Genomic DNA, 24688 nt, shown 5'->3' on the forward strand with positions numbered 1-24688 from the left:
TCCAGCAATTGGTTCTATTTAAAATTGCATGAGTGGCATTCATGATTAACAAAAGGGTATTATTCTGATAGTTCCATCTATGCGAAGAATCTCTAGGCGATAAAGTATGCAATTGCACGAAAGGAGTGGGGATAACAGATACATTTTCAATAGATAAAAAGTCCTCTAGCGGATATGCTTCCTCCAGATACCATAACCCAAAACCAACAGTTACTAAAAATCCGGTTATTATTACAAAAAGGCAACAATACACTTTGGGGGTCCCACTGCATGCTTGATCATTGTCTCTGCTAGTCACATATTTATCTAAAAGTTCGGTACGAGTGGTAGCGGGTGCAGGCATTGTAGTCTTCAATCGAAAAACACCAATTGTTCGTTTGCTGGCGACTCCAGTCGCGCGTCTTCTTAATGTCTTTCCCACAACCCTTAGCCAACAGAATCCTCCCGTCCAGTTGGGACAAAAGGCAAGCCCTCAGATGATTTTCCTCAATTGCACAGTCAGACCGTGCTGTACGTCTATTTCCTTGGACGTAAATTATATTTCACAATTTCTGGTGAGAACAAAGTGTCATCACTTCCTACTGGAGGTGGCGAGTGAACGGAAATGGGATCAGAAAAGGATTGATCCGGAAGTTCCACTGTTGGAGAGTGCGGAGACAAGATGGCTGTTTTTTCTGGCCTTGCGAATTCTGGAACGGCCTCCGATACTCTCTTGTCGGTTGTTGCTGTTTCAGGCACGTTAATTACAGCAGTGGGAAGGGATTCTGTGTCTTCTGTATCATATGGCACGGGCTGCGGGATCCGTTTGGTGTGCGTCGCATGGATCTATTTCTTACGACCCGCTACCCGCACAGCAGTCTGGGTGACTAGCAGGACTTGGTAGGGACCCCTCCAGCGAGGTACAAGGCAAGACAACCTCTCAAAAACTTTCGTGAGGATCCAGTTCCCCGGTCGTAGACTTTGACCAGGACCCTCGTATCGTACAGGTAATGCCTCTCGCACCTGGTGATAAATTGAAAACAGATTTTTAGTCCACTGGTTACAGTAATCTGAAAGAAGCACATTCTCTATATCCCGCAACGAACTTCTTTTTGGCAAACCCCAAATATTAGCAGGTCTCCCCATTATCACCTCAAAGGGAGAGAGCCCAGTCTTAGTTTGAGGGGTTGTTCTCATCGACAGCAACACGATCGGTAAGGAGTCCGGCCATTTTATCTTGGTGCCAGCACACGTCTAAGCGAGCTTGTTCTGAATAATGTCATTATGCCTTTCCACTAATCCGGAACTTTGGGCATGTCTGGCCGAATGGAACCGTTTATCAATCTGTAATCAATTGCATATTTGTAGGATTACAGCAGTGATAAAGTGTGGCCCACTGTCCAACCAGATGACTCTCGGAAGCCCGAACCTAGGAAAAAACTCTTTCAACAGAGTTTTTGCCGTGGTTATGGCCATTGCATCTCTAACTGGGAAGGCCTCAACCCACTTACTAAAGACACAAATGACAACCCACACATATTTAAGATTGTTGCAATGTTCCATTTCAATAAAATCAAAGTGAATAACCTCAAACGGAACAGAAGGTGGAGCGAAACTTCCTCTAGGAGTCGAGGAACCTTTTCCTACATTATGCTGTAAGCAGACCATGCACCCTTGGACAAAGCGCTCCGCAGTTTTGAAAATCTTATCATTGGCCCATACACTGTGCAGCATTTTAGTCAATTTACGTGCACAGACATGTGTCGGACCATGAGCCATAATAAACATCATTGTAATATAGGCGTCAGGGAGTAACCATTTTCCTTCAACATTGTCCACCCAACACCCATCATCATCCAGTCTTCCTGCACCCTCGACCCATCTCTTAGTTTCCTCTATAGTAGCATCTGCTTGAATGTCTTTTACAGAATCGATACTTTCACCCAAAGTGCAAATATTTACAGTTTCTCTTACAGCATTCATTTCTGAACTAAAATCAGTGGCAGTTTGTTTAGCTATCTGATCAGCGAAAGCATTCCCTTTTCCTACATCATCTGTAACCTTTTGATGTGCTGCACATTTTATGATAGCTAGCTGAACAGGGAGTGCGAGTGCTGAAAGTAATCATTCTATTAAAGTGCCATGCTGAATTTTCGTGCCATGCGAGGACAAGAAACCTCGTTCTTTCCAAAGTCTACCGAAGTTGTTGACCACCCCAAAAGCATACTGACTATCGGTATATATATTTACTGTAAGCCCTTCAGAAAGTTCACAAGCTCGAGTTAACGCTATAATTTCTGCGGCCTGCGCGGAATTATGCACAATTCTTTTGGTTTCCACAATCGTGCTTAAAGTAGTAACGGCATAAGCAGCTGTGGATGTACCATTCGGAAGTTTAAAACAAGAGCCATCACAAAGTAGCTCTCCTTGTGGGCTATTCAAAGGCGTGTCTTTCAGATCGATTCTACCTTTAGTCTCTTGTTCTTTCGCATAAAGGCAATCGTGTGACGTTTCGTCACCTTCAACAGTATCTTGCAAGACAGGTAAAAGTTCAGCCGGATTTAATACACAACACCTCTGAATTTGAATGTGGGGGGCAAACAAGATTAGTTCATATCTTGTCAATCGTGTAGAAGTGAGGTGTTGCGTTTGAGTTCTATTCAATAAAATATCTACAGAGTGAGGTACCATTGGGGTTAACGCATGACCCAGGACCATTCACTCACTCTGTTTTACAGACGCAGCAGCAACAGCTCTCAAACATCTCGGCAAAGCGCATGCAACAGGATCAAGGGCGGATGAGAAATAGCTGCACGGCCTATTCTTCCCTCCATGTTCCTGCATTAACACAGCCAAAGCACATCCATCACGTTCATGGACATACAACACAAAGGCCTTGTCATAATTCGGAGTTCCTAAAACCGGCGCTGAACACAGCGCGGATTTGAGCAAATCAAATGTCTGGTGTTCCAAAGTCCATGCCAATGGCAAAGAAATGCCCTTCTTTGTCAAAGCCAGCATTGGTTTAATCGTTAACGAAAACTTAGGGATCCTCAATCTACAGTAAGAAGCCATACCTATCAGGGCTCTAACTTCCTTCTGCGTATTTGGGACAGACATGCCAGAAATAGTCTTTATTCGTTCAGGTTTCAACCGTCTTCCCTCCTTTGACAGGAGATAGCCTACACCAATATTGGAATTTTTTGAGTGAACATTGTGGCCATGTTTCGCTAGATGACAAAACAACAACACGGTACCTTCTTTACAGGCACTCTCAGAATCAGCAGCCAAGAGGAGATCATCTACATACTGTAGTAACATGCAAGTAGTAGGCAACTCGAGAGTATCGAGCTGCTTTTTTAATGCCCTACTATAAATACTTGGACTCTCAGTGTACCCTTGTGGTGCATGAGTGAATATGAATGAGCGTCCACCTAGGGTAAACGCGAACAAATACCTGCTATCCTTGTGTATAGGAATACTGAAAAACGCGTTTTTAAGATCTATAACGCTAAAATGAGTGGCAGAAGCCGGAATCATGGTTAGTATCGTTGTAACATCAGGTACAATAGGAAATTGAGGAGCCACAATGTTGTTAACAGCGCGTAAATCAATTATAAACCGAAAGGGAATCGCATTATCACCTTTTTTGTATACTGGCAAAATGGAGCTGTTACATAGGCTACCCGTAATTTCCTCAATTACTCCACGATGTACAAAATCAGAAACTATACTTTTCAAAGCCTGCTCGCCTTCAACTGAGATCTTATATTGCGGGATGCGAGGCAATTTTACTCCATGTTTCAGAATAATTTTAACAGGTTCAATTTGAAGAATGCCCACATCATTATCATCAATTGCCCATAAGCATTCCGGAACATTACTGAATTCTGGCGGTAAAGGTGGAGTCAAAAACTGAGAGGCGAGTGATTGCTGAGGTGAAATTGTTAACTGAACTCCGTCCGGAGAACAATGTATTACTGCATGCAATGCCTTCAACAAATTTAACCCCAGCAAGTTCTCCCCACAGTTTGTGGTAAGTAGAAATGGGCACTGCTCCGTGAAGGGACCCAGTGTTATCGGTACCGGCAAAGAGACCGGGCAAACTACAGGTGTGCCTGAAAACCCTACGGAAACGTTGGACTGCCCTGACAGGGGAATATTTGGAACCCGTGGATGGTCAATGGAACATTTCTGTGCTCCCGTATCTACTGAAAATAGATGCTTCCTATTTCCCACTGCCATCTCAACATAGGGGCCTTTCTGATGAACGGGAATAGGCGTCGGTTCCAAATCCTGTTTTGGGCAATCCTAGCGAAACAGAATATTATCAAAAGGAAGCTCTTCAGAGAGGTACGCGGCAGAAGGGTGATCAAAAATGTTTCTATTGTCCACATTCGAAACTTGCTTATCTTGTGAAGGAGGTTGCTGTGATTTTGGTGCAAACTGACCTCTGCCAGGGCCCCCTGTAACTGGGCACCCTCTGGATTGTCTACCCATGTTCCCAAATGACCTTTGCTGCAAGGTCGGACATTGTGCGCGCCAGTGGCCTTCCTGTCAACAATAGGCACACTGGTTAATGGTTACCGGAGCCAGGGGCGTAATTCCCTGTGGAAAGTACTGACCTCTAGATTGATTACCCCCTCTAGGGTTTCTAACAATCTGTTGTAATAGGACTTTTGTTTTCAGGTCACCCTTTTTTTTCTCAAGTTTTTCCTTTTCATTATTCACACGATTTTCATAGCACTGAGCCATATGCAGTACTTCTGATTGAGACTTCGCCTGCCAAGCGCTTTCAGAAGACATAATCTGTAACTGGATGTCAGGCAGCAATCCACGTACAAATTTGTCGACAAACAGCCCTTTCCCTGACTCTGTGCCTAAGTCTTGTCCACTGAAATCTGAAAATACCTGTTCAAACCGATTGAAAAAATCGGTAGCACCCTCAGACTTTCCTTGGACACAGGCCGTAAGCTTGTCCCAAATGATTCTTTTTACTGGAAGTATAGTTTTCAGTTTTACAATAATCCTGTCAGGCAAGGTTAATATCACTTGAGGCGGTCGCTCGCCAGCAGGTCTTTCTCTATCTAGCCTAACCATGTTATCCCATGTATCTCCTAACCCAGGTACATCATCTACAGTCCTAATCTGTTTCCATAAATCAACTGGCAGGAGTACGGGAAATAATAAATCAATATCACTTAAGGTGAATACCGACGACTGTAAGACCGACTCTATTTCTTTATAGAACCCGGTCGGATTCTTTCTTACATCGGGAATAGATTGCTTTATGGTGTTCACTTCCTGTCTTGAAAACGGGACGTGAACAAACTGTGATACGTAATGTGCAGGAATGTCCACCGCGAGTATTCCTCACGCAACATCGGCCGCAATCTCAACTTTCGGGACAAATGTCGGAGGGACCTCTCTCATAGGCAACTGAGAAGTAGGCAGCTCCGAACGCTTACTAAGCAACAGAGCCAAATCAAGCGCTAAGGCAGTCGAAGAAGTACCAATCGAAAAGGCTCTCTTATAAACACTCAACAATTCTGCGGGACAACAAATCTTTCTTTTTACACACTCATTCTGCAGGTATTCTACCATCACCTGTATCATCCTCTTTTGCATTTCTAACGTATACTGACTGTATGTGTCATATACTTCATCTGGAGTTATCGACATATCCGAAATCCATCTTATCGCATCCTTTGTACAAATTTGCCCTTCCTCACCTTTTAATTCATGGCGAGGAGAAAACCGGTTCTGTAAGTACATAATACCTAAACTACCATGATCTGCTTCCTCATTCTGTAACCCTTCCAACTCCTTCCTATACTCAAAAATCTTCTCGACATGCTCGTATACTTTCTCTGCAGTATCTCTGGACAACGCTAAGGCGTTCAAATCCCGTAACCCTTGTGGGAAATCTACATCGTTTAATCTATTCCACATTATACTCAAATGAGTCCCTAATCCTTCAATAACAACATTTTTCTCAGGAATACTTTTTAAATTTTTGAGTGTGGAAAAAACATCAGCTTGTTCACCCTTCTCCATACAATGTTTAGCCCAAGCGATCAATTCATTCTTTTTTTTCTGGGGGCACAGTATTACGAGTCACAACCCTTGGTCTCACTACCTGGTCTACTACAAGTGATGCAGAATCACTTGGAAGACGAAGAGTAGGCACATTCTGAATATCAATAGGTGGAGGCAAAGGGGCAGGCAAAGGAGCGACGGCTGGAAGAACAACAGGAAGAACAGCAGGGAGGACCGGAGGAAATATAGGAGGGGGAATAACTACGGGAAGGGGCAAAGCACCAGGAGGAGGGACGTACGGAGGTGGCGCTAAGGCACCAGGCCTTCGTTCATGCAAAAGTTTATTAATCAATTCATCTGACGTATGAAAATCTTTTGAAGGGTACATTTTTTGAATGCCTAATTGAAACGCCCTATCCGTGTTCCTAACTGACTCCAATTGTTTATTTTGATCATATAACCGTGCCTTTTCGACACTTGTCATATGTCTACGCATATGTTTCTCTCTACTCTTTTGTTGCTGTAAAGCTTCTGTTTTCCAACTATGCAATGCGTCAAATGCTGCAGGTCTAGCCTTTTTCTTTACTAATACAGACTCTAGATATTCTATACGAGGGATTTCAAAACTACCATTGGTTGGCCACCGAAGATTAGAATTATGTCTGGTCTGTCTGTGCCAAATGTCATTAAATACCATACTGGTGAAGCCTTTCTTACAGTACATAGTACATGCCGGCGACCCCTCCTGTGGTGGGGGACGGCTATCTTCCAAAGATTGTCTGTCGCTGCAAAATAATGCCCTAAAGCAGGAAGAAAATTTCCCAGGCATATCAAAGTTCTGGTGTTACCTGATCAAGTAATTGTGCTCGCGAGTACAATGCGCCAAATTCAAATTGTCAAGGTTAAATTAAGAATCGGGTCACGATTCACCTGACCAAAGGACTGGGAGGCCCGATCGGGTTACTAAGGACAATGCTAAGGACCCACCTGTCTGGTGATTTTCGGCACATTTACCCACCTCTATATATGGACCCTCGTCAAGACGTCGTCTCGGGCTACAGCTCACCGTTCAGGGATCGGATCGTGCAGTTTTGTCGAGGAATTCACTTCTCGTCCAGAGTGGCCGTTTCTGTTGGCACCGTCCGATCCCGGTCCCATAGCCGAGCCAACCTTCAATGAGACGAAGTCGATCTTGAGGGTCCCTATTCGAGCGCCATCTGTCGAATCAGAAAAATACAATATTAAGGCTTTTACACCATGCAAAAGGAAAATACACCGACACAGGCTCATACAGATTCCCAGAATCTTTATTACAAAACAGAACAGTTACAAAACAAAGTACACAAATAGCTATTTGGCTGTCAATACATCACAGAGACCACCAGCAGGGTTCAATGTGAGCAGTGAGCAGGATTTGCTAGCTGGATATCGGCGTATTTATACATTTTCGTTATAACGATGTCCAGCCTCTTTCAAGTTAATCATGTACTGGGCTAGGGTCACGCCAGGTTCGTTCCTAATTTACATATCTCGTGCATGCGGTTTACTTTTTAATACATTTACTAACAAACATTATTCTCTAAGTTTAACGTTACACTCTTTACACATTACTTTAATACAGATCAAACAAAAGTTTCGCATGTCGTATTTGGATAGCGTTATTGTTCTTGTATACTTGTAGGTTAACATTGTTGATTCAAGTAATCCCCTGATCCCGAGGTCAACAAAGGACAAGGTCTACATAACCCTAACATGTAGCCTGAAGGCAGGTTGGATATTAACTCTCCTACAGAGGTTGAAGAGGTTAAGGCAAGAACGAGAGCACACGAGACGGCCATTTTAGATCACAGGGTGACTTTGTACAATAAACTAAAATGGCGGCTCTACCCTAAAATGGAGGCTTGATTCACTTGAGGTCACGACCTTGTAATACGAATTTCCTCGCAAAGCGACTGGGCATAGGCCAACATATACAATGAGGACGAAACAATATTATATCAGTTTTAACACTAGTTTTGCTTTTTATTTGTCATTGTAGAGCTATACATGACAGAAAGCAAAACAATAGTTTGGCTTTGATGCCCTATTCTCTGCCTCATCCCACCCCCCCACCACCAATCAAGAGTGCTACACCAGTCGATCAATTAATTGGAATCTAACTAAATCTGCCTTTGAAACTTATAAAACCCCAGTACTCCCTCACCCCTTTTTGCAATAGGCAAGCCAAGAGCCAGGCCGGTGTGCTGAAATAATATAATGTATTTTCGTTTAATTAATAGCCAATAGCCATAATTACACAATGGTTATCAAGAAGCATGCCACCTTACTCTGTGGCACAAAATATTTCCCGAAAAAAACTTCTCACTGCAAATGAGTTGAAAACACAGTTCGTTTTTGGTAATAAAAGATCACAGAATCTCTAAGACACAACAAGATATACAGTTTTCAGTTCTGATCTCTAGTCCCCCTAGATCACATGTAAGGAGAAACACAGGTCGAGAGAATTCTTTAGATTATTGGGTCACTCACAAAAATACCCCTACGCTAAAGATAATCAACGCAGCACCCCCGATCATGACATGACAATTGTATTCAACAGTGTACTTAGAATGCGGTCTCACTTGAATATGTTGACATGTGAAATTAGAAAATACAATTTTAAGGCTTTTACACCATGCAAAAAGAAATACACCAACACGAGCTTGTAAAGATTCCCAGAATCTTTATTGCAACACTGAACAGTTTATAAAACAAAGTACACAAATAGCTATTTGGCCATCAGTACATCACAGAGACCACCAGGAGGTTCAATGTGAGCAGTGAACAGGAATTGCTAGCTGGACATCAGCATATTTATACAGTTTCTTCGTAACGATGTCCAGCCTCTTACAAGTTAATCATGTATTGGGCTAGGGTTCGCGCCAGGTTCATTCCTAATTTACATATCTCGTGCATGCGGTTTACTTCTTAATGCATTTACTAACAAGTACTACTAGTCTCTGGATGTGACTTTACACTCTTTAAACATTTGCTTCAACGCAGGTCAAACAGATGTTTTGCATATCATGTTTAAATAGCATTATTGTTCTTGTATACTTGTAGGTTAACATCGCCGATTCAAGTAATCCCCTGATCCCGAGGTCAAGAAAGGACAAGGTCTACCTGACCCTAACATATAGCCTGCAGGCAGGTTGGACATTAACTCGCCTACAGAGGTTGCAGAGGTTAAAGTGAAAACAAGAGGACAGAGGTCGGCCATTTTAGGCCACAGGGTGACTTTGCACGATAAACCAAAATGGCGGTCTAACCTAAAATGGAGGCTTGATTAACTTAAGGTCACGACCTTGCAGTACGGATTTCCTCGCAAAGCGACTGGGCATAGGCCAACATATACAATGAAGACGAAACAATATTATATCAGTTTCGACAAACCCTCCTTTTGGCCTATGCCAAGCGCTAAACTACTTTCGATCACTTTATGACTAACTCCACATTTCAACGTCTATACACCCCGAATCACTATCAGACATATCTATTGCAGTTAGACCAGACACTAGAGTTTCTTCAAACATGTACTCCTTGGAAACCTTATCTGGGGTGTATATTTTATGTCCTAATACACTTGTTGCTTGCGCGCAACATCCCCCTAATACCGAGCATATACCAGGGAGACACTGTATACAAAAACAAAGGAACAGTAAACTACCCAAGATAATCAGCAGGGCCGAAAACAACTTCCATCCCCACGACCGTAGGAGGTCCCAAAACCATGCACTAAGTTCCCAGTTTCCCTCAGGAACATGCACTTCCGAACTAAGAACATGTAGATTTTGGATTGCCCTAAAGATCGTTGGAGAGGAGTCTGGTACGTAAACGCAGCAAGCGCACCCCACTAATTTACATACTCCTCCACGCTCAGCCAAAATGACATCTAATGCCATCCGGTTCTGAAGAGCTACTAATTTTATCGCTTTCTGTTCTAACGTCATGTTATAGAGTATGTCAGTGGTCCGGTTGATGGTTCTCTCCAGTACTCTCGCTAGTCCCCTGATATCTTCTGAATTCATAATTTTCCCAAAAAATGGCACAAAGAATTTCATTGTGTCCCCTAGAGTTTGTGCTGGAGTATCCCCCTTCACATCTCGCCGTGGACGAGTCTTTGAGATTTCTGCAGTACTGGCAATAAATACCGCAGGTAATAGAATCCCTAAATAGCAAGTTCCTTGCCAATCCCTAGGCAACCATGGAAATGCCACATTACCGCAAACGAAATAGACAGGTTCACCTACATACAGAGGTCTGTTCTCACTAGTCAAATTCGCAACGTTGGCACAACTTTTAAAATCGCCCATTGACCGTGTTCCATTCCTCTGTATGCAGAAGGAAACTGAATCGGGGCAATGGTTAACAGAATAAGATGGAGGCGTGGCATCCTTATTGCCTATAGGAGCCATTTTGAAAGAGATCAAAGACTGAAAGGGACGAGACAATCTATCAGAGGGCCTAACAGATGCAACGTTAGGCTTACTCCTATTTGCAAAAAACGAGCATCCCAGGGACATCAAAACACGTTTTTCAAAACTATTCAAATTTGTACCATCAAAGTTCCCTGAGATGCTGTCATTCCAACGGCCAAAGAATAGTGCTCTAAGAGAAGCGTAACAAGCAGTTGTCAAAGGTAAAGGATGAATGTACCAACCTAGCCCCTTATCCCCATGTTGCGGCAAATGCGAGCAGATCCAGCAGTTGGTCTTATTGAAAATTGCATGAGTGGCATTCATTATTAACAAAAGAGTATTATTCTGATAGTTCCGTCTATGCAAAGAATCTCTAGGCGACAAGGTATGCAATTGCACGGAAGGAGTGGGTATAACAGATACATTTTCAACAGGTAAAAAGTCCCCTAGCGGATATGCTTCCTCCAGGTACCACAACCCAAAACCAGTAGTTATTAAAAACCCAGTTGTTATTACAAAAAGGCAACAATACGTTTTCGGGGTCCCCTTAGACATTTGCTCATTGTCTCTGCTAGTCACATATTTATCTAAAAGTTCGGTACGAGCGGTAGCGGGTGCAGGCATCGTAGTCTTCAATCGAAAAACACCAATTGTTCGTTTGCTGGTGACTCCAGTCGCGCGTCTTCTTAATTTCTTTCCCACAACCATTAGCCAACAGAATCCTTTAGTATAGTCGGGCCAAAAGGCAAGCCCTCAAATGATTTCTCCAATCGCACAGTCAAACCGTGCCATACGTCTATCTTCTAAGACGTAAATTATATTTCACAATTTCCGGTGCTGAAGGATCAGAAAGCAATGTGTCGTCGCTTCCCACTGGAGGTGGCGAGTGAACGGAAATGGGATCAGAAAATGGATGATCCGGAAGTACCACTGTTGGAGAATGCGGAGACAAGATGGCCGTTTTGTCTGGCCTTACGAATTCTGGAACGGTGTCCGATACTCTCTTGTCCGTTGTTGCTGTTTCGGGCACCTTGGTTACAGCATTGGAAAGGGATTCTGTGTCTTCTGTATCGTATGGCACAGGTTGCGGGATCCGTTTGTTGTGCGTAGCGTGGATCCAGTTCTTCCATCCAGCTACCCGCACCGCTGTGTGGGTGACTAGCAGGACCCCTCCACCGAGGTGCAAGGCAAGACGACCTCTCAAAAACTTTCGTGAGGATCCAGTCTCCTGGTCGTAGACTGTGACCGGGACCCTCACACCGTACAGGTAATGCCTCTCGCACCTGATGATAAATTGAAAATAGATTTTTAGTCAACTCATTACAGTAATCTGAAAGAAGCACATTCTCTACATCCCGCAATGAGCAACTCTTTGGCATACCCCAAATATTAGCAGGCCTCCCCATCACCACTTCAAAGGGAGAGAGCCCAGTCTTAGTTTGAGGGGTTGTTCTCATCGACAGCATCCGGCCATTTTAACTTGGTGCCAGCACACGTCTTAGCGAGCTTGTTCTTTATAATGCTGTTATGTCTTTCCACTAATCCGGCACTTTGGGCATGTCTGGCCGAATGGAACTGTTTATGAATCTGCAATCCTTCACATATTTGTAAGATTACAGCAGCGATAAAGTGTGGCCCATTATCCGACCAGATGACTGTCGGCAGCCCGAACCTAGGAAAGAACTCTTTCAACAGAGTCTTTGCCGTGGTTATGGCCGTTGCATCTCTAACAGGGAAGGCCCCAACCCACTTGCTAAATGCACAAATGACGACCAACACGTATTTAAGATTGTTGCAACGTTCCATCTCAATAAAATCAAAGTGTATGACCTCAAATGGAACAGAAGGTGGAGCGAAACTTCCTCTAGGAGTCGAGGTACCTTTTCCTACATTGTGCTGCAAGCAGACCATGCACCCTTGGACAAAGCGCTTCGCAATTTTGAAAATGTTATCATTGGCCCATACACTGTGTAACATTTTAGTCAATTTACGCGCACAGACATGGGTCGGACCATTAACCATAATGACCATTATTGTAATATAGGCGTCAGGGAGTAACCATTTTCCTTCAACATTGTCCACCCAACACCCATCACCATCCAATCTCCCTGCACCCTCGACCCATTTCTTGGTCTCCTCTACAGTAGCATCTGCTTGAATGTCTTTTACAGAATCAATACGTTCACCAAAAGTGCAAACATTTATAGTTTCTCTTACAGCATACATTTCTGAACTAAAATCAGTGGCAGCTTGTTTAGCTATCTGATCAGCGAAAGCATTCCCTTTTCCTATATCATCTGTAACCTTCTGATGTGCTGTACATTTTACAATGGCTAACTCAACAGGGAGTGCGAGCGCTGAAAGTAATCGCACTATTAAAGTGCTGTGCTGTATTTTTGTGCCATGTGAGGTCAAGAAAACTTGTTCTTTCCAGAGTCTACCGAAGTTGTGAACCACCCCAAAGGCATACTGGCTATCGGTATATATATTTACTGTAAGCCCTTCAGAAAGTTCACAAGCTCGAGTTAATGCTATAATTTCTGCGGCCTGTGCGGAAATATGCATGATTCTTTTGGTTTCCACAATCGTGCTCAAGGTAGTGACGGCATAAGCAGCCGTGGATGTACCATTCGGAAGTTTGAAACAAGAGCCATCACAAAATAGCTCCCCTTGTGGGCTATTCAAAGGCGTATCTTTCAAATGGATTCTACCTTTAGTCTCTTGTCCTGTAGTGTAAAGGCAATCGTGTGACGTTTCGTCACCATCAACAGTATCTTGCGGGACAGGTAAAAGTTCAGCCGGATTTACTACAGAACACCTCTGAATTTGAATGTGGGGAGCAAACAAGATCAATTCGTATCTTGTCAACCTTGAGGAAGTAAGGTGTTGCGTTTGAGTTCTATTTAATAGAACATCTACAGAGTGAGGTACCATTAGGGTTAACGCATGACCCAGGACCATTCCCTCGCTCTGTTTTACAGATGCAGCAGCGACAGCTCTCAAACATCTCAGCAAAGCGCATGCAACAGGATCAAGGACGGACGAGAAACAGCCTCACGGCCTATTCTTCCCTCCATGTTCCTGCGTTAACACAGCCAAAGCACATCCATCAGGTTCATGCACATACAACACAAAGGCCTTTTCATAATTTGGATTTCCTAAAACCAGGGCCGAACACTGCGCGGTTTTGAGTAAATCAAATGCTGTGTGATGTTCCAAAGTCCATGGCAATGGCAAAGAAATGCCCTTCTTTGTCAAAGCCAGCATTGGTTTAATCGTTAACGAAAAGTTAGGGATCCACAATCTACAGTAAGAAGCCATACCTATCAGGGCTCTAACTTCCTTCTGCGTATTTGGGACAGACATGCCAGAAATAGTTTTTATTCGTTCAGGTGTCAACCTTCTTCCCTCCTTTGACAGGAGATAGCCTAAATAGACAACCTCCTGGCAACAATATTGGATTTTTTTGAGTGAAGCTTTATGGCCATGTTTTGCTAGATGACAAAGCAACAACATGGTGCCTTCTTTACAGGCACTCTCAGAATCAGCAGCCAAGAGGAGATCATCTACATACTGTAGTAACATGCAAGTAGTAGGCAACTCGAGAGTATCGAGTTGCTCTTTCAATGCTCTACTATAAATACTTGGACTCTCAGTGTACCCTTGTGGTGCACGAGTGAATGTGAACGAGCGTCCACCTAGGGTAAACGCGAACAAATACCTACTATCCTTGTCTATAGGAATACTGAAAAACACATTTTTGAGGTTCACAACGCTAAAGTGAGTGGCGGAAGCCGGAATCATAGTTAGTATCGTTGTTACATCAGGTACAATGGGAAACTGAGGAGCCACAATTTTGTTAATAGCACGCAAATCAATTATAAACCGAAAAGGACCGCATTATCACCTTTTTTTGTACACCGGCAAAATCGGGCTGTTACACAAACTACCTGTAATTTCCTCAATTACTCCACGATGTACAAAATCAGAAACTATACATTTCAAAGCCTGTTCACCTTCAACTGAGATCTTATATTGTGGAATGCGAGGCAGTTTTACTCCATGTTTCAGAATAATTCTAACAGGTTCAATTTGAAGAATGCCCACATCATTATCATCAATTGCCCATAAGCATTCCGGAATGTTACTGAATTCTGGCGGTAAAGGTCGATTCAAAAACTGAGAGGCGAGTGATTGCTGAGGTGAAATTGTTAACCGAACTCCGTCCGAGGAGCAATGTATTACTGCATTCAATTCCTTCAACAAATTTAACACCAGCAAATTCTCTCCACAGTTTGTAGTAAGTAGAAATGGACACTGCTCCGTGAAGGGACCCACTGTTATCGGTACCGGCAAAGAGACTGGACAAACTACAGGTGTGCCTGAAAACCCTACGGAAATGTTGGATTGCCCTGACAGGGGAATGTTTGGAACCCGTGAATGGTCAAGGGAACACTTTTGTGCTCCCGTATCTACTAAAAATAGATGCTTCCTATTTCCCACCACCATCTCAATGTAGGGACCTTTCTGATGAACGGGAATAGGCGTTGGTTCCAAATCCTGCTTCAGGCAATCCTAACGAAACAGAATGTCATCAAAAGGAAGTTCCTCAGAGAGGTATGCAGCAGAAGGATGATCAAAAATTTTTCTATTATCCACACTTGATACTTGTTTATCCTGCGAAAAAGGTTGCTGTGATTCTGGCATGAACTGACCTTTACCAGGGCCCCCTACACCTGGGCGACCTCTGGATCATCTACCCATGTTCCCAAATGCCCTTTGCTGCAAGGTCGGACATTGTGCGCGCCAGTGACCTTCCTGTCGACAATAGGCACACTAGTTAATGGTTCCCGGAGCCAGGGGCATACTTCCCCGTGGAACGTATTGACCTCTAAATTGCGTACTACCCCCTCTAGGGCTTCTAACAATCTGTTGTAATAATACTTTTGTTTTCAGGTCACCCTTTCTTTTCTCAATTTTTTCCTTTTCATTATTCACACGATTCTCATAGTACTGAGCCATGTGCAGTACTTCTGATTGAGACTTCGCCTGCCAAGCGCTTTCGGAGGACATAATCTGCAACTGGATGTCAGGCAGCAATCCACGTACAAATTTGTCGACAAACAGCCTTTTCCCTGACTCTGTGCCTAAGTCTTGTCCACTGAAATCCGAAAACACTTGTTCGAACCAATTAAAGATCTCGGTAGCACCTTCAAACTTTCCTTGGACACAGGCCGTAAGCTTGTCCCAAATGATTCTTTTTTCAAGAACTATGGTTTTTAATTTCACAATAATCCTATCAGGCAAAGTTAATATCACTTGAGGCGGTCTCTCGCCAGCTGGTCTTTCTCTGTCGAGCCTAACCATATTATCCCATGTATCTCCTAACCCAGGTACATCATCTACAGTCCTAATCTGTTTCCACAAATCAACTGGCAGGAGTACGGGAAATAATAAATCAATATCACTTAAGGTGAATACCAATGATTGTAAGACCGACTCTATTTCTTTATAGAACCCCGTCGGATTCTTTCTTATATCAGGAATAGATTGCTTTATGGTGTTCACTTCCTGTCTCGAGAACGGGATGTGAACAAACTGCGATACATAATGTGCAGGAATGTCCACAGCGACTATACTTCGTGCAGCATCGGCCGCAATCTCAACCTTTTGGACAAATGTCGGAGGAACCTCTCTCATAGGCAACTGAGAAGTAGGTAGCTCCGAACGCTTACTAAGCAACAGAGCCAAATCAAGCGCTAAGGCAGTCAAAGAAGTATCAATCGAGATGGCTCTCTTATAAACACCCAATAATTCTGCGGGACAAAAATCTTTCTTTTTACACACTCATCTTGCAGGTATTCTACCATAACCTGTATCACTTTCTTTTGCATTTCTAACGTATACTGACTATATGTGTCATATACTTCAATTGGAGTTATCGACATATCCGAAATCAATCTTATCGCATCCTTTGTACAAATTCGCGCTTCCTCATCTATCAATTCGCGGCGAGGAGAAAACCGTTTCTGTAAGAATACAGTGCCTAAACTATCAACATCTGCTTCTTCATTCTGTAACTCTTCCAACTCCTTCCTATACACAAAAATCCTCTTGACATGCTCATATACTTTCTCCGCAGTATCTCTAGACAACGCGAAGGTGTTCAAATCCCCTAACCCTTGTGGGAAATCAATATCGTTTAATCTATTCCACATTATGCTCAAATGAATTCCTAACCCTTCAATAAAAAATTTTTTCTCAGGAATACCTTTTAGATTTTCGAGTGTGGAAAAACATCAGCTTGTTCACCCCTCTCCATACAATGTTTAGCCCATGCAATCAATTCATTCTTTTTATCTGGGGACACAGTATTGCGAGCCACAACCCTTGATCCCGTTCTCTGGTCTACTACAAGCGATGCGGAATCACTTGGAAGAGGGAGAGTAGGCACATTCTGAATATCAATAAGTGGAGGCAAGGGAGCAGGCAAAGGAGCGACGGCTGGAGGAACAACAGGAAGAACAATAGGAAGGACCGGGGGAACTATAGGAGGAGGGATAACGACAGGAAGGGGCAAAGCTCCAGGAGGAGGAACGTACGGGGTGGCGCAGAGGCATCAGGCCTTCGTTCATGCAAAAGTTTGTTAATCAATTCATCGGACCTATTAAAATCTTTCGAAGGGTACATTTTCTGAATGCCTAATTGAAACGCTCTGTCCGTGTTCCTAACTGATTCCAATTGTTTATTTTGATGATATAACAGTGCTTTTTCGGCATTCGTCATATGTCGACGCATGTGTTTCTCTTTTCTCTTTTGTTTCTGCAAAGCTTCTGTTTTCCAACTGTGCAATGCGTCAAATGCTGCAGGTCTAGCCTGTTTCTTTATCAATACAGACTCTAAATATTCTAACCAAGGGATTTCAAAGCTACCATTGGTTGGCCACCGAAGACTAGGGTTATGTCTGGTCTGTCTGTGCCAAATATCATTAAATGCTATACTACCAAAGTCTTTCATACAGTACATAGTACATGCCGGCGACCCCTCCTGTGGTGCGGGACGGCTAACTTCCAAAGATTATCTGTCACTGCGGAATAATGCCCTGAAGCAGGCAGACAATTTCCCAGGCATATCAGAATTCTGGTGTTACCTGGTCAAATAATTGTGCTTGCGAGTACAATGCGCCAAATTCAAATTGTCAAGGTTAAATTAAGAATCGGGTCACGATTCACCTGACCAAAGGACTGGGAGGCCCGATCGGGTTACTAAGGACAATCTAAGGACCCACGTGTCTGGTGATTTCGGCAAATTTACCCACCTCGATATATGGACCCTCGTCAAGACGTCGTCTCGGGCTACAGCTCACCGTTCAGGGATCGGATCGTGTTGTTCTGTCGAGGAATTCGCTTCTCGTCCAGAGGGGCCTTTTTGTTGACACCGTCCGATCCCGGTCCGATAGCTGAGCCAACCTTCAATGAGACGAAGTCAATCTTGAGGGTCCCTATTCGGGCGCCATCTGTGAAATCAGAAAATACAATATTAAGGCTTTTACACCCTGCAAAGAGAAATACACCAACACAGGCTTGTAAAGATTCCCAGAATCTTTATTGCAACACTGAACAGTTTATAAAACAAAGTACACAAATAGCTATTTGGCCGTGAGTACATCACAGAGACCACCAGGAGGTTCAATGTGAGCAGTGAACAGGAATTGCTAGCTGGACATCAGCATATTTATACATTTTCTTCGTAACAATGTCCAGCCTCTTACAAGTTAATCATGTACTGGGCTAGGGTTCGCGCCAGGTCCATTCCTAATTTACATATCTCGTGAATGCGATTTACTTCTTAATACATTTACTAACAAGTACTACTATGCTCTGGATGTGACTTTACACTCTTTAAACATTTGCTTCAATGCAGGTCAAACAGATGTTTTGCATATCATGTTTAAATAGCATTATTGTTCTTGTATACTTGTAGGTTAACATCGCCGATTCAAGTAATCCCCTGATCCCTAGGTCAAGAAAGGGAAAGGTCTACCTGACCCTAACATATAGCCTGCAGGCAGGTTGGACATTAACTCGCCTACAGAGGTTGAAGAGGTTAAAGTGAAAACAAGAGGACACAGGTTGGCCATAATGGAGGCTTGATTAACTTAAGGTCACGACCTTGCAATACGGATTTCCTGGCAAAGCAACTGGGCATAGGCCAACATATACAATGAAGACGAAACAATATTATATCAGTTTCGACAGACAGGAAGATTAATACATCTTCTTTACTTTACTTTAATAATGTATACAGTGCAAACCATGGACCCGCAGGCTTAAGGGTGCCAAAACAACAGAAACACATCCAACGAATAAGCAAAGCAGAGCAGGCAGAGGGAACACAGGTTCAGTTAAAAAGCATAGCTGTGGCCCCTCCCGCACTTCAAAATCACGTGGGTGAGAAAAGCTTTGCATTAAGGCAACCATATTGACCTTATCCAAGACAGATACAGGAGAAAATTGACCTAATATAGCTGAAGATGGTGAGACTAAGCAAACTCACTGTTAAACTGACACATGTGCATGCAATAGACATGACATAAATATGAACTCAACATGAAGAAACACCAATACTAGGTCAAATGTGCATTCATACACAAAGAATATCGCTTCCACCATATAGACACGAAAAACAAACCAAAAGTAATGGCTGAAATGCAACACTAATGATACACGTATATAACCTGCTAATGTAGAAACACACAAGTAATAAGCAGCCATCTTTTATAAAATGGACGTTGTAGTCCGCATTTATCTGAATGGGAAGCTTTGAGGCTGCAGAAAAGCTCAAGCTGCTGAATTTACTGAAACACTGATCCGTGTAAGGCAGGCGGTAGCTGCATGGCCCCCTTCCAAGGTTATAGAGACATTAGGGAGTGCACAGGCAGTTCAGGAAGAAACACGAGATAACCTTTCCCAAGGCACTGGACATATTTCTTTTAGATTAACTAAAGAACAAACAGCCTTTGAAGGTCAGGTGCCAACTAATTATGAGCTACAATTTCATAATGAACAGATCAACCAAGTCCCCAGTGGTTAGAAAAGTAATAACACTCATATTCACAGTATCTAAAATCACAATAAGAGCAGCGTAGAATAATTCAGACTATGGGCCCCTCGCACGTGACCAACAACTCAAGACAGTGTCTGTTCATTAGGGCTAGACGCAGACAAGCACCTGCCTTGACTCCTCACATGTTCTCAGAATCAAGGCGGTTAGCAAGGTCGAACTACAAAGAAGTTACTATGGGTCATGGCCTGGGAATATTTAATTGGAAGAAAGCATTTCATGGGTTTCCCATCCCACTGCAATTTTTAGCTTATCTGCTGATGACCTGTCATTGCCAAGGTTGGTAAGTCAGGTGCCAACAAAATAAAACTCTCAATGCTATGCTGCCCGTCCATGTTGATTTAAACAGCAGTCGACTTTAAAGATGCCACGTATTCACCCTTATCAATTTAGAGATGGTCTCAGGTGGAGCCATCAGATGTGTAACGTACAATTAGAACATTAACAGCTATATAATGCATATATAGTACATTCCCTCAACCAATCCCCGTTTCCTGTAGGTTTTTGTACCCTAGATTGTAATATGATCTCAACCGTGACATATTTTTGGGTTATAACCCATTGCTGTGCCTGAGAGAAGCTGAGCGCTGTTGAGACTTGTGTGCTTATATGCTATCCCTGATTTATGTGGTTTGTTAATAAAGCGGGTTTTGCCATTTAATTTGACTACTTCAATTATTGGGTGCTAGATTTCCTGGCCCACCAGTTCCGCTTGGACTGGGGTTTCCTGTCTATCTTTACAAATACATACAGCGTATTTCTATGGTGCAAAAGAATAGACATGCACAGCACACTTTATTTCTGACATTACTGCCTACTTTCTATCTCTAACACCATTCCAGTATAACAAGCATTTAATGAAAAACTCTCCTCATCATATAATGAAAACCTTTCCTTGGCCATACAGTGAGAAAGTTCCCATTCAATTTGGAGTTCCTTGTTCCCTCTAAATCTAGAGTGTGCTTTTAAATCAGCTATGTTCACTTTGTTCAACCATAAAGGCTTTTTCCTGCACAGCACAGGCCCATAGATCCAGTTTACCAGTTGGACCCCCTCTGCTTTAATGCAAGGTTCGTGGAGTGTTAAACAGTTGGAATATTCTTTTTAAAGGCACCCCTCCCCTTTAGGGGATAGTTGGCGTTGGCAACAATAAGGTAGGTGATACCCAATTACTTTATAAGACCATTTATTAGCATTTGAATAGATGTTGGAGATTTCGAATTTCCCCCAAATTACCTATGTGTCTGTTGACTATGTGGGAATTAATTACAGTATTCATTAATAAGGAAATGCTAGTGACCTACTTCTGATTGTCCACCCCATTACTAAGGGGAAAATATTAAATCAAACAGATCCCCAACAATGCTTTGTTCAGTTGGGATAATGCACTAAATCTGAATCTCTCTGGGTTCTGGACAGGAGCAGCATGGAAGCCATCATGGGTCATCTCATTAGAAGCAATGAGACCTGGTTATGTATAGTACTCCAAAAACCCTTCTGTCTGCATCTCCGGTTCTCTGGTTATGGATGGGCCCCTGCCTCAGTCATTCCCTTGATTCTTTCCAAATGTTATTTCCACCTTTCTCCTTGTCTCATCCTTGTCTGGTTGTCTCATTGTCTGACCATTTGATCTGCTCTCAAAATCCTTTCCGTCTCTCCCCCTGATCTACTGTGCATCCAGTTTTAAAAACTCCTAACCACACCCAAACATTTCTAAATTAAAATGTTCCGGCTCATTGATACTCCTGGTTGGGCATCTTTTGTTCTTGACCCTGAAGAAGGCCTAGCCCCTTCCCTCTAGTTCTCAGCTCTCCAGGCTCAATTTCTGGGAGTTTTGCATTTCTGGACAACTCAGGTATGAATTTAAAAATCTTCAACATGGCCCTTTTCTCTATTTTTTAAATAAGGGTCACATCCCATATATTTCCAAACTGGTCTGATCCTGCCAGTTGCAATGAACCATGTCTGGTGCCTGTGCGAATGGCAACTGTATGTGATTGCCCCAGAACGGTTTACAGCTAGAATCTTAATATTTTACAGACAGGTATCTGATTCCATTAGCTACAAGATACCCGGCTCTCCGATATGTAGTTTATTTTGGGGAGCTGCAGCCATATTTTGTCTTATATCTTTGGTTCCAGAGGTTGTATTCTGAGGTGATTCCTGGCAACAGATACTGCTTGTTATGTGCTTTGTGGAATGGTATGAACCATCTCTGCATCTGTCATGGTTCCCAAGATTCTAGGGAAAGTATTATTTTCCATATAATCCTATGGATCTTCCCTTAATTACATGCACATAATTAGTTCAATAAAACAGAACATTTCTGTTCCCAAAACTTAGTTGTAGGCTTGGTCATCTGCCTTCTGTTGACTTAGTCTGTGATCAAACCACTTAACATTCTTTCAAGGCTAATGACCTGAGCATGTGTTTCCTTGAGCAGAGGGGTATAGCTCCGCCCCTGAAATCATGTCAGCCAATTCAGGACCTCACAACAAACTGAATTTAATTTTGAGTATTTTCAAAAGTTCAGAATCTATGTGCTGCATCTTTGTTTACTCAGTGGTCATCATTCCACCCCAAAGAACCTATGTTATGGTCCCAAACTCTGTCCCCTTCCAGGTTCTGCTGAGCTTCAAAGGGGTTTCTGGACAGTGAGGTGAATCATTGTTTGACCTTTGTGATCTGATGGGGGGACGATTTTCTTGTGTGGGAAGATTTTCTGGTGTGTTCTAGCACAGCCTGAAGTCAGTTCTTATGAACAGAACATACTGCTTTTAAATTCTATATTTTCTTTGTTTACATGAGGTCTGCCTTTCATCACATACTATACATGTTCCCCTGCACCATGCCATTAATGTCCAATCTTACATTATAATATGTATTTGAATTATTCTGGCACAGGAGTTTCATCTTTAATGTGTTCCTTGTTCTATCCAAGCTGCAAAATGTACATATTTGTTCAGTTCAGAGATGGCAGCTCTCTGTTCTAGCAAATCTGCACTTTAGTGCATCTGTCACATGTAGTGGGAAGTAGGCCTCAGGCTGTTGGCCTTGTCACTGGAACAAAGGGCACAATTTGTTTTTATTTTCCTTTTTCTGAGAGCAATATTTGGATGTTTGGTAGTTGACAGTTAAATGCTGGATTTTTGTCTGATATCCAACAGTTTGCTTTCCTTATTGCTGCACATTTGGGCCTAACTTAGCCAGATGCAGTTCACTTCTATCTCAGGGCTAAAAATACCCCACAACAACATGAGGTGTCAGAAGTCTGCTGTGAGTTGTCTGTATTATTAATTGACTTTACTTCCTTTTTTCATTAATGAAAACAAGCCTCCAGCATATTGTTTTGCAAAGATGTGAATAAAATGTGCAGTTTTGTTTTTGCTTTCAAACAAGCAGACCGTTTTGTACATTTCTATGAATAAATCAAGTGATATGCTCCCTATTGCATCATACCCAAAGGGCTTTGCTGTGCAGGAATAGTAGGAGATAGAAGCCCAAATAAATATCAGATGCTTCACTGTGCCTATATCCTAAACCCACCGCCTTCTCAAGCCCTGCACTTCAAAGGCCTGTTGGTGTGCAACCCCCTATTGTGACAGAAGCCTTTGTTATGGAATGTTCTCTTTGAAGCCAGGCTCCTAGGTAATCTTCTGTTGTGAGTCACTAGGCCTTCTAGGTAGAAGTTACCCAACCTTCCAGAATGTCAACAGAGGTAGGCATCCTGCCCTTCGTCCCATTCACTGCAATAGAGGCAGGTGCCTGGAGTCCAGATTGGCTCTCAAAGCTCGGCTGAGCTTACAGAGTTGACACTGGCATATTAAAAATCACATGTATCATGTAACATTTATGTGAGCCATCAACCACCATAGCAAAATCTAAATATGGATTACATTTCCAGATTAAACAGAGTGGCAGACTAAAAGCAATATCTGCACTTTTAGTGACTTTGCTATCACAGCATCTATCTGACAAGGGACCTGTAAGCTCAGAACCTGCTATGGGAGAGCAGGAACTGCAGATAAGGATACTGATGAAGCAGGGCATGTGTGTCCACTGTGCTTTTAGCTTGGAGTTTGATGGAAGGTATCTGGTTAGCAGTCCACCATTCCTGGGATCGGTTCACTTGCATCATTTTATTATCAATAAAAATGAAAAAATGAGGGCTTCCCTACACTAGCCAGATGGCAATCCTTCACATCGCCCTAAGCATTCAAACTGGGATGGAGCCTGAGCACCATTTAGGATTCACAAACAGGAGTGGTTGCGTGATGTGAGTAACACGTTCAGGCTGCTTAGTGTGATGTCATATTAATGGAACTTGGAGTGTAGTGGAATGTTGCATGTGCTAGGTTCCAAGGTTGACAGTTAGAGAGAGAGTGAGGCTGACCATGGGGGCTGGTGGATGTTTATGTCCTAATCCTGAATTGTAACTGAGAACTTAACTTCAGTACTATAACTAATAAAAGTGCTTATATCATAAAGGACTGTATGTGATTACCTGATTCATTACGAGCGGCCGACTTTGTTACATGCTTCTGCGTACATTGTGCTACTCGCTTGGTTGGTAACCTGATTCTTCACAGTTTGGTTCCTTTCTATGGTTTGTGTTTCATGAACATCTGAGGTCTGATCCCTCTTTGAGTTTCAAGCCCATTACAGTACCACAGCAGGGATGGGTTTCAAAAACTTTGTTGTCTCATTTGTGTGCTTTTAAGGTCATTCTGATATTAATATTCACCAAATTATCCATCATAGTAGTTTGATAATTCCCTTGCAAGAGAAAGTTGATTTATTTCTGCTTTATAAGAGTCTCTGAGGCACACACGAGCCTAGAGAATCACACTTGGTAGCGGCATGAACAACCCAGTCCCCTGTGACTTGGCCCCTCACAAAAAAGTTGGGGAGTTTCTCTGACTCCCCATATCAGCAACATATACTTCAGGGCCTGCTCACATATTTCTTCCCATGTCCCTCATCTCAAATGAACTAGTACAGGTTTTCCCCCTAGCTGGCAGTAACTACACTGCTTGCTTTTCAGGCACCCATTGCCACACAAGTGGCTTTCCACATGCTTGTTGTCTTTC

This window comes from Ambystoma mexicanum, chromosome 2q (assembly GCF_040938575.1).
Source record: "Ambystoma mexicanum isolate Mex_15411 chromosome 2q, UKY_AmexF1_1, whole genome shotgun sequence".
NCBI classification, from domain to species: Eukaryota; Metazoa; Chordata; class Amphibia; order Caudata; family Ambystomatidae; genus Ambystoma; species Ambystoma mexicanum.